This window comes from Podarcis tiliguerta (assembly GCF_965153285.1).
Source record: "Podarcis tiliguerta genome assembly, chromosome: 2".
Taxonomy (NCBI): domain Eukaryota; kingdom Metazoa; phylum Chordata; class Lepidosauria; order Squamata; family Lacertidae; genus Podarcis; species Podarcis tiliguerta.
In genome coordinates this window covers 108,716,876-108,725,325 of record NC_139535.1, presented here as the reverse complement: position 1 = coordinate 108,725,325, position 8,450 = coordinate 108,716,876, and positions in this window count along the sequence as shown.

Below are 8,450 nucleotides of genomic sequence, written 5' to 3'. Positions count from 1 at the left end.
AGGTCAAGCCCACCCCCAGAAACATCATGCATACATTACAGAAAAGAGGGGTTGAGGGAGGAGTTGTGGTGGTAACCTGAGTGTCCTGTCACCTGGCTGGTTCCCTTCTACCCCTCCCCATGAGTCATTTTCTGAAGACAAAAGGTAGTCGCAGTTTCCTGCCCCCTGAGGGAAGATCTGATCATTGTCCTTTGTTCCAGTCCATGCTGAATCCACTCCCATATGCAAGTTCTTTGTGATCTTGATTGTCTTCTGTCTGGGATCATCAGGGTTGGCATAGCAACTGGGCAGGGCTCCTGTGGATGTGCTGGTATGGTGAAGGGATTATGGCGCCCTGTATCAAACCTTCCCCATTTTGTAGTCTTTCCTTCATGGAGTAAAATAAAAATGGAACAGTGCAAATCCGATGTATGGTTGATTTTCTATTAATTTATAACAGAAGTGTAGCGTATGTAGTGTGTGAGTGTGTGTGAAGTTTGTACAAACTGAATGATGGGGGGGGGGGTTTCCTGCTACACAAGCAATTTGGAGCAAAGCAGCAGTCAGTAGCCTCAGAGCCTTTATTGTTGCGCAACAGGTTCAACAGCAGCCAGTGAACCCAGAGCATGGGGCCACATTGACTTTGAAAACTTTCCCACCATATGTCAGGATACAGATTGCACAGCATCATCAATACATCATTGCCACATCACTAACATGTCACAAAAGGGGAGGGTTGCACAAGATTAGCATAGACAGCTCTGTCAGGGCAACACCCAAGTACAGTATAAGCTTAGCATCATCGGCAAACATGTCTTAAGTACCCACCACCCAAAGTATAACAGAAGTTCCTTGGCATGTCTGGAGCCGGAGGCAAGTCTGGGGATGAGATTTGGCTTCACTTGGAGAACAAGGAGCCCAGCAATTGTCACCTCTGGGCATTTCCTGGGGCAGGAGGTGTGTACACATGTCTTCAAGCTTGGGGAGTTGGAAGGGGAAAGAGTCTTTTTTCCAAGGGCAAAATGGTGCTGGAATGGAAGAACTTGGCAAAGGGGTTGATTTTATAGGATTCATAAAGCTTGGTATCTTCCCTGAGCTGTCAAGTCGAAAGGATACGTTCAGGCCTAATTTTTGTAACATTTAACAACTTTAAAGATGCCCCCCCCCCCCGGTATTTTCCGTAGGAACTGCAAATATTTTCTCCCCATTTAACTACAGTTCAGACATGGACATATTTCCCACCCCCTTTGGTCCCATATGTTATACAGTGGTGCCCCTCAAGACGAATGCCTTGCAAGACGGAAAACCCGCTAGACGAAAGGGTTTTCCGTTTTGGAGTTGCTTCGCAAAACGAATTTGCTATGGGCTTGCTTTGCAAGACGAAAATGTCTTGCGAGTTCCTGCGGGGGTTTTTTCCTCCCCCCCCCCCTTTTTCCCAAGCCGCTAAGCTGCTTAACAGCTGATCCGCTAAGCCCGCTAAGCCGCTAATAGCGCTAATCCGCTAAGCCGCTAATGGGCTTGCTTCGCAAGACGAAAAAAACCGCAAGACGAAGAGACTCGCGGAACGGATTCTTTTCGTCTTGCGAGGCACCACTGTATAGATATGCACTTAAAAACAACCTGGTACATAACAACACTCAAGTCCCTTCCAAGCAAACCTACACTTTCAATTTTTACAAAATATAAAAACCAAGGGTTTTGTATGTTCATTTCCGTGCAGAAGAGTGTAGTCCTCATGATAAACCTTCTTTTGGGTTGCGGAATTGCGTTTAAAGCAAACGCCTGCATACGCACATCCCGGGAGCTACAGGTCCCAGCACCCTTAAACTACAGTTCCCAGCTCCCTTGGCACACTGCGCTTTCCAGAGCCCCGAAGAAACTATAGTTCCTGATGCCCTTCACAAACTGTAGAGATCTGCGTAGATCTGGATCTGATAGTTTACTCTTGAAAGTTGAAGGGAATCACATGGAGGCCTCTTTTACGTGTTCTCTAGCATTTGTGTCCTTGTTCCCTTTAGCTTGTCCCTCGTCTGGATTTCCTTCCTATGTATACTCATAGATTTACATTTTTTGTCAGCTCTTTCATTTCTCTGGAGGAGTGTTTATTGGTAGTACCTTGAATAAATAGACAAATTTGGGATTTTTTTCCTTTTAATATTATAGGATATCATCTTTTAATGCTGTAGACCTTCCTATTTTTTATCATTTTCTGCATACAATTGTTTTATAATTCCTAACAGATTATCTTCAATGTTTTGAAATTAACTCCAGTACGTTTGTCCATTGATCTTCATTGTATTCTTTAGTAGTATTTAATGCGATTATAGGTAGAGGAATTTAAGGATTTTGTTGTGGTTTACTATGATTATTGGCTAAATTTCCCAATCTATTACCTAATAAATTTGTATTAAAAAGTGATCTTGGATGATATGGACCACAAGCAAACAAAGAAAAACTTGGAAGTCAAGAGATGTGGAAAAATTAATCTCAATTCAAGATTGTGGCACTCTCCTCCCTGGGTCCATGCAACCAGCTGTTTTGGCACCGCTCAATAACAACAGCCAAAACTGAGCCTGCAAGCTCTCAGGTAGCAAGCGTGCACACATTTATTGAAATTGACAACGGCTCCAAAAAATGGGCTTCCAGGAAGCAGTTGTTCAAGAGGCAATGTCCCAAAGAGAAAAGCAGGAAGCTTCAAGGTTGGTGGAGCTTGAGAGCATTAGTCAAGTGTGGGCATGCCTTGGTGCAGGGGGTGAAATGGTGAGTATCAGGCCCTGAAGTCGTAGTACAGACACCACCTTGCAGCAACAAGAAGCTGGACTTTTTGCGAGCAAAAGAATTAGCTCTCGACGTCTGAACTTGCGGGAAAACTTTTTTTTAAAAAAAGTGAGACATATTTATTCTGAAATCCAATGAGGAGGCATGTGTTGTTGTTATTTTAAGAACCCAACTCATAATCTTTGTTTCTTTTGATTTTTGCCATCCTATATATTCTTGCCCTGCGCAATTAACTTATCCTCCCATCTATTTTCATTATATAAAAATAAATTATCTGCTTAATCGCGTAAATTCCAATTATGGGTGGTTGGTTAGTTAGTTCTTCATGGAAATCTTGAAGCTGTGTGCAGGAGGAAGTTGGGTGGGAAAAGGGATGAGGCTCCTTCAAATGAAGAGAGAGAGAGAGAGAGAGAGAGAGAGAGAGAGAGAGAGAGAGAGAGAAGCAGAACTGTCTTCAAAGAACCAAAAATGTCACATTTTGTCATGGGCATTTTTCTTTTTGCACAACAAGGGAGAGAAAGGAAACTTTGGCCAATCTCAGAGCCAGAGAATATGGGGTATCTGTGGCCCTCCAGGCTGTTATAGACTGCAATGGGGGGCAGTGTGGTTTAGTGGTTAGAGCACTGGACTGGGACTGGAGGTTTCGAATCATGCTCCACAACCAGGCCATGTTCCTCTGGCCTCATGGGGAGCCTCTTTTGTGGGGCCAGAGAGTCGGGACCTAGGCCACGTGGAAAGGGTCTTGCAGGGTGCGGCCTTCACGCCCCACAGCCAGGCAAATTTATTTCATACCACAACATACGGCAGCCATTTTGTCTTTTGCTATGTTCTCATTGGTAGCCAATCGGTGGACTGGCCCATGTAGCACTTTCCCAAAATTGGTCTGGTTCCATATAAAGCAGCTTCCTCTGTTCTTATCGTATGAAATACCCCACTTTGTATATTAATAGGAGCACAGGATGTTCTGCATTTATATCCACGGGGGGATCTCATGAGCGATATGTTCAAATGTGTTTTTACGCTTGGGGGGCTGCTGCGTCGCTTGTTCCTGAACCTTTTCTTCCATTGCACACCTTGACTTGCATGAAACCTCCTCTCTCTTATTTGCTCAGTGAACCAGAGTGGGAGAAGGAGGAATGAAGGAAAACAGAAATCCGGCCTGAGAACGGAGGTCCCTGTCAAGAGAATGGCCAAGATCTCCAAAGATGAAAGGGGAGGCAGGGAAAAGCAAGGAGCCCCCGAAAACATCCCCCCACTCGGGAAGAACTTGTCGGCCAAACCCCTGCACGGAAGTGTATCTGCATGAAGACGATCAGCACTTTTCTATTGGATGGGTGTCACTGAGCAGAGTTTCCAATGGAGATGGTGTATCCGGATTAAGTGGGGGAAACAGAACAGGAGAGCATTTGGGTGTGGAGGATGTCATGCAGATAAAGAACTGGACTTGCGTCTTTGACGGGGTGAGCTCCCGTTGCTCGGTCCCTGCTCCAGCCAACCTAGCAGTTCCAAACCACGTCAAAGTGCAAGTAGATAAATAGGTACTGCTTCGGCGGGACGGTAAATGGCGTTTCTGTGCGCTGCTCTGGTTTCACCAGAAGCGGCTTAGTCTTGCTGGCCACATGACCCGGAAAAACTGTCTGCGGACCAACATCAGCTCCCTCGGCCAGTAAAGCCAATGAGTGGCGCAACCCCAGAGCCGTGACTGGACTTAACTGTCAGGGGTCCTTTACCTTTTTAAAAGCACTGCACACTGCCATGCGATGTGAAAGTGCTTCATCTTATCAATGGTCACAACTCCTGAAATGAATGGATGGCTCCAATGCTCCATTTGCTGCCTTCCTTCCAACATTAACATTTGTGTATGTTCTAAGATGTTTCAAATAGTCAAAAAGATGACAGCTTTTAATTCCTCTGAATTTGATATCTAGATTTTTAAAGGCTGGCTCCCAAAGTTATTTCAGGTGAAATATATGGATTTAGGCCCATTGCTTGGCCGAATGTTAATCACACACACACACACACACACACTTCAGTGGAAACTGCATGCAGCTGAGCAGCTCACATTCGGAGCATCAACACAGAAAGGAACGGAAAGAAAGCAACACAAATATTTTGACGGAAGTGTCTTAGGAAAGCGATTTTAAATCATGGGCACCTGGGTTCTGAAAATGGTGTTGCCCGTATTGGTGTGAGTGATGGGGTCCCATGGCTCAAATTTCATGTAATCCCAGTGCAAAGGAAAAGAGCTAAGATCTTCTCCCTTACTATTATGTCCAAACAAGATGGGATGGGGAAGAAGAATGAGAGGTTTGTAAGGAGTCTTCAATAATTTGGCCAAGACAATTCTTATTGTTCAGGGCCTCATGCTATTAGCCTCTCTTGTACATGGAGATCCTTTATGAAATGCATTCAGGACCATCAAACAAATCTGTACTGAGATACACACATCACCATTTTTACTGCTGGAACTGCTCTGAATCTGACTTCAGGAAGAACGCGTTTTAACTGCACAGTGTCCTGGAATAGACACTCTGCATTGGGAAAGAAGGGAACTGAGTTCCCTCCCATTTTCCACTTCCTGATCTTCCAAATGACCAGTACCCTGGAGTTATGATTTGTGTTGTTGTCAGGATTCTAACTGGACTGTAACTGACCTAAGAATTCTGCAGAGCAGTTGCTGCTGTGGCTGGCCGGCTGCTCAGGCGAACGTCAGCTCAGTGGCCAACAGCTCAGTCTTCTTGAGGCTCAGGAGCACCTAGCAAATACCTGCGCTGTTCCTGGCACGCTAGACTGTAGCTGAGGAAGGCATTTCACGTAAGTTTATGGATTAAACATTCCTCACTATGCCATAGCTGTGTTTATGCTCGGTGGAAAAGGATAGCTGCAGTAGCAGATAGCAGGACAGCGAAACATGAGCAGCTCCCATCCACAACAGGTTGCTGAGGTTCTGGCCATTTTCACATCAACAGTGCAAGAGTATATTAAATCAGTAGCAGTTTGCTGGAAGAAAGTATGTGTGGATCAGATGTCTCTACCTAACCGGGGGAGGGGGGGGGAGAGAGAGCAAGGGAACTCTTTCTTTTGCTGCTTCTTTCTGTGCATGGAAGGAAGAATGCAGGAGGGAGGATGTCCTTCAATGACTAGACATGCTTCTTATTCCCTCTCTCACTGCATGTTGTCTTCTCTTTTGTTTCCAGGATGTCTTCCAAGGTCTCCCCTGCTCCCCTCCTCTCCAAACCCCCCCTGCGGGTGAAAGAAGGCTCCCTGGTGGTCAGGTGGCTGAGATTAGTGTCCTGCCTCCAGTTGTGTGCATTCCTGATGGATATTATGGCCTGGATGATGTGCATTGCCTCAACAGCCATTGTCAACTGGCGAGTGTGGCGCGTGGAAAACATAAAGGGAAACATCTGGATTGGAATCTGGCAGGTCTGTTTTTTGAAAGACCCTTCTAACGACGGAAACTATTATTACCATTGTGAGGAGCTCCATGAACAACATCCAAACCTCCCGAGGGAAATTTTTATTGCTCAGGACTTAATGGCCTTAGCTGCCATTATGAATTCAGCCGCCCTTGGATTACAGTCATTTGCCCTCTGCAATGTGTTCGAGGCCAGAAAACATAAGGATTTTCTCTTAACCTTTTTTGGGCTTGGAGCTCTGCTGAACTTACCAGCAGGGATACTCGTCCTGATTTCCGTGATATGGAACATGTCTGCTGTCTTACAAAATGGGGAAATTGACTTCCCTGAAACTTTTGAATTGCCTCAAATTCCCAGCGAGCAGCATATTGGACCTTCTATTTATCTAGGCTTTATCGCTGCAGGTTTCCAGCTGCTGAGTGCAGCATTTGTTGGGATTGAGAGACGTTGCATCAGGACCACCGCAACAGATACATCTCAAATAGAAACTGTAGTGGTGATTACCCCAGGCAGTGCGGTGAAAAGCGAGAGTCTTACTACTTGTTCAAAGTGTGGTTCTCTGCTGGACCTGGTAATTCAAGAGAAATCCTCCGCAGTGGAGATGGAGGAAACCCATGCGGAAGATCTTGTCAAATCCTGCGCAGTTGAGATGGAGGAAGGCTGTGCAAGTGATCTTGTCATTCCAGAGGAATCCTGCGCAGTTGAGATGGAGGAAGGCTGTGCAAGTGATCTTGTCATTCCAGAGGAATCCTGCACAGTTGAGATGGAGGAAAGCTGTGCAAGTGATCTTGTCATTCCAGAGGAATCCTGCGCAGTGGAGATGGAGGAAAGCCATACACCCAAAGCTTACCTGAAGGACATCAAAGGCCACCTGATGTCCCCAAACATACGATTATACATGTGATTCCCTACAACAGGGAGTCCTAAACTATCAGATGCAGATCCACGCAGATCGCTCCATACACGCATAGATCTGCGTGGATCAGGACTTCAGGGATTTTGGGACTTCAGGTGGGCTTTGATGTCCTTCAGGTGAGGAGGCCTCTTTTTATGATTTATTTATTTATTTATTAAAGATTTTGTTGATTTACAAAAGTGTGCAATGTCTCTCTCTCATGTTTTTTCCCCCATGTAACATTTTTACAAATCATTTTCATTTGTTGAGACATTAGGAAGGAAAGGGGAAAGAGGTGGAGTGGGGGAAAGATGGGTGGGGGTGGGGTCGGGTGGCCTAGGGTGTGGTTATTCATTTGTAGTTGGCTGTGGTGGTCTTTGTTTTCATGTGTGAGTGGGGTGGGTGGGTGTTTTGGATCAGCAACAAATCTACTTATTCCAAGACCTCCCTTAAAGCAGTAGTGGATCACCATGAAGAAGGCGCCACCACTGAGAAGGCCTCTGCCTGGTTCCCTGTAACTTGGCTGCTCCCAGAGATGAAGCCACATCTAAAAGAGCATAGAAATAAACAAGACGACGAAATGATACAAACATGTCCCCCCGCTTTGCAGCCTCCTTTGAACAGATGTGAGGAGTCTCGGTGTGCCATCCTGCCCAGGGCCGGGTGATGTCTGGTTTTCAACGGCAGCCGATGGGCAGGGCCTAAATTCTGCTCAGTTGGGCAGGATTCCAAGCAAACCCCTTCCTGATTCAGAAGCGGGTTTGTCTGGATCTATCTCCTAAACAGCCCCCCTTCTTTGTTTTAGCAGGGGAATCCAGTCTCATTCAGGCAGGGGGCTGCCTTGAATTTCCTGCCGAAACCCCCAAGTTGTCCAACTCTCTTTTAGCAGAAATCCCATCTTGACTGCGGAAGGGGGTTTGCATTAGAAGTGGGACGGGCGGGGAGGTGGAATAGTTTCTAGCGGCAGTACCTCCCCAGGTGTTTTGAGGACCTATTAGTAATCGATTGATTGATTTTCTATATAAACCTTTTGCAAACAGATCTTTTTTAAAAAAGAAACACAGTAAGCCACACATTTCCTGCAAATTATCCCCCATGACCATTGCAAAGCTCACAATAATAACAGTAATAGCAGCGTATTGGACCTTAACTCTGCATAGGAAGGAAACAGGGGTGAGCTGTCTAAAATAATTGTGCCCAGAAAAGGGTGGTGGTGGACAGGAGAGGTTTAGGAGAGAGAGAGTGACCCCTCCCTTCCCCCAGCTTAATCTGCAGCTAAATTTGATGTGAAATGTGCTTTTCTTAGAAAACCAAAAAGTCAGCCACAGGGACAGTCTAAGGAACAATATTGGGGGGGGGGAGTGGGGCGATAGCTCCAT